Below are 3,683 nucleotides of genomic sequence, written 5' to 3' on the forward strand. Positions count from 1 at the left end.
GCTTTGGCGCAATGGCTAGTATTTTTATCAATGGATATGATTTATTCTACAATGGAAAGAATAGTCCCGAGTCGCTGCAGGCTTACGGCCCGGCACTTGGGGGCTACATTATTCAAATGGAGATTACATCAAATATGCAAGTCCCATGTCACTGCCATAATGACCCGACACTTGGGGGCTAATGTATATTGCTCTCTGCTGAAGACAATTCTAGGATGACCCGGCTACACTACTATGACTATAGCCGACTCATGGGGGCTACACAACTGGATTTTATTTAAAGCCATGGTGATAAGTCCCGGCTTATTCATGCTGATTAAACCGGCCCTTGGGGGCTACAGGTAATATGGATATAAGGGAGAAATATCTTCAAATTCTCAGTTTTGAGTAAATCAGATTGACCTGGTGTCTGCAAAAAATCATAAACCGACGTCGGCGACAATTATGACTTGGCATCATCTATTTATAACCCGGCAATTTTGGTACTCATAAACCGGCAAGTTTTATATCTTTAAGCCGGATGAATATAAGTTGAATATTTGAAGACCAATATTTTTGTCAAGTCAGAGCATTGAAAGCCGACTCAAGTGGATTATCTCTTACAATATTTCTCAACAAGAGAACAATGTCAGCAAATTGACTCTGAAGCTGGCCTGTTGACCCGGATTTTCAAAGGAAGTATCGGGATTTTTTGCATTGGCAAAATTTGAACATATGTGCTAAAGAGATTTGCTATGAGATTATGGATACATATCAAGAAGGAAGATGACAAGGACTTAAGGATGACCAAGTGCCGGCTTACAAAGAATACTTAACCCGGAACACAACCTGTCAAATTTGTTCTTGTGTTTATATTGCAGATTAGTTTAACATGGATAAATCCAAATTAAACTGGGGGCTAATGTCGGGGATATACCCCGCGGTATGACCCGGCCGGAATTGGCGGCTCACTAGTAACCCGCCCGGAGCTTGGCGATTCACAGATAACCTGGCTGATCTTGGCGACTCATTAGTAACCCGGCGGGCGGGTCAGATGGACAACAAGGCCTAAAGCCCAGAAGGCCGGCTCACGTTATGATGGGCCGGATTAAAAGGAAAGGGATGACGAATATTTCCTTTACGAGGAAGCAAGACCCGGACTTGTAATTAACTTGTAAGAGAAGATAGACTAGTCCTAGTCCTACTAGGACTCCACATGTAACCCGCCCCTCTAACTTATATAAGGAGGGGCAGGGCACCCCAAAGAGGGACGAGCAACAAGAAACAATCTCTAGGGCTAGACTCAAAGAGCCGGCTTACCGGCGACTCTCTCATAAGCATAATGAGACCTAGCCACAAACAGCATGTAGGGTTGTTACCGGATGATGTTTCCCGAGGCCCGAAGCTGTCTAAACCCTTGTCTCGTGCGTTGGACCGCCCTGCGTCTCTCATCCCAATCAACCCCTCTCAAGCTACTACATAGATGCGCTGGCCTCACGACTAAGTCCTTACACCTAGGACATCTGACGTGTTAATTCCACGACACTACCTGTGTCGGGTTATTAAGACCATGTATTTCTTCAATAGGTGGTAAATTCTTAACATCTTCAGCTTTAATACCCTTTTCTTTCATAGATTTCTTTGCCTCTTGCATATCTTCAGGACTGAGAAATAGAATACCCTTTTTCTTCGGAGTTGTCTTAGGAGTTAGTTCAGGAAGTGTCCAATCATTATCATTACTCAATATATTATTTAATAGCAATTCAGCTTGCTCAACAGTTCTTTCCCTGAAAACACAACCAGCACAACTATCCAGGTGGTCTCTGGAAGCATCGATTAGTCCATTATAAAAGATACAAGTATTTAATTTTTCTTGAGAGGATGATCAGACAAAGCATTAAGTAATCGGAGAAGCCTCCCCCAAGCTTGTGGGAGACTCTCTTCTTCAATTTGCACAAAATTATATATTTCCCTTAAGGCAGCTTGTTTCTTATGAGCGGGGAAATATTTAGCAGAGAAGTAATAAATCATATCCTGGGGACTAGGCACACAACCAGGAGCAAGAGAATTAAACCATGTTTTAGCATCACCCTTTAATGAGAACGGAAATAACTTAAGGATATAGTAGTAACGAATTTTTTCCTCATGAGTGAATAGGGTGGCTATATCATTCAATTTAGTAAGATGTGCCACAACAGTTTCAGATTCATAGCCATAAAAAGGATCAGATTCAACCAAAGTAATTAACTCAGGAACGACAGATAAATCATAATCCTTATCAGAAATATAGATAGGTGAAGTAGCAAAAGCAGGGTCATATTTCATTCTAGCATTCAAAGACTTTTCTTTCAGCTTAACTAACAGTTTCTTAAGATCATATCTATCTTTGCAAGCAAAAATTTCTCTAGTAGTTTCTTCATCCATAACATAACCCTCAGGCACATAAGGCAATTCATATCTAGGGGGAGAATCTTCATCATCACTTTCATCAATACTATCTATTTTAATAATTTCATTCTCTCTAACCCTAGCAAGTTGTTCATCAAGAAATTCACCTAATGGCACAGTATTATCAGGCATAGAAGTAGTTTCATCATAAGCATCATGCATAGTAGAAGTGGCATCATCAATAACATGCGACTTATCAGAATCAATAGCAGGAGTAGGTGTCACAAGTTTACTCAAAACAGAAGGAGAATCAAGTGCAGAGCTAGATGGCAATTCCTTACCTCCCCTCGTAGTTGAGGGATAAATCTTGGTTCTTTCATCTTTCAAGTTTCTCATAGTGATCAACAGATATAAATCCCAAGTGACTCAATGAATAGAGCTATGCTCCCCGACAACGGTGCCAGAAAATAGTCTTGATAACCCACAAGTATAGGGGATCGCAACAGTTTTCGAGGGTAGAGTATTCAACACAAATTTATTGATTCGACACAAGGGGAGCCAAAGAATATTCTCAAGTATTAGCAGTTGAGTTGTCAATTCAACCACACCTGAAAGACTTAATATCTGCAGCAAAGTAGTATGGAAGTAACGGTAACGGTGGCAAAAGTAACAGTAGCAGTTTTTGTTCAATCGTAACAGTGGCAACGAAAAAGTAAATAAGCAAAAATCAATATGTGAAAAGCTCGTAGGCAATGGATCAATGATGGATAATTATGTCGGATGCAATTCCTCATGCAACAGTTATAACATAGGGTGACACAGAACTAGCTCCAGTTCATCAATGTAATGTAGGCATGTATTCCGAATATACTCATACGTGCTTATGGAAAAGAACTTGCATGTGATCTTTTGTCCTACCCTCCCGTGGCAGCCGGGTCCTATTGGAAACTAAGGGATATTAAGGCCTCCTTTTAATAGAGTACCGGACCAAAGCATTAACACTTAGTGAATACATGAACTCCTCAAACTACGGTCATCACCGGGAGTGGTCCCGATTATTGTCACTTCGGGGTTGCCGGATCATAACACATAGTAGGTGACTGATGACTTGCAAAATAGGATCAAGAACTCACATATATTCATGAAAACATAATAGGTTCAAATCTGAAATCATGGCACTCGGGCCCTAGTGACAAGCATTAAGCAGTCATAGCAACATCAATCTTAGAACATAATGGATACTAGGGATCAAACCCTAACAAAACAAACTCGATTACATGGTAAATCTCATCCAACCCATCACCGTCCAGCAAGCC

Source organism: Aegilops tauschii, chromosome 6, assembly GCF_002575655.3.
Source record: "Aegilops tauschii subsp. strangulata cultivar AL8/78 chromosome 6, Aet v6.0, whole genome shotgun sequence".
Taxonomy (NCBI): Eukaryota; Viridiplantae; Streptophyta; class Magnoliopsida; order Poales; family Poaceae; genus Aegilops; species Aegilops tauschii.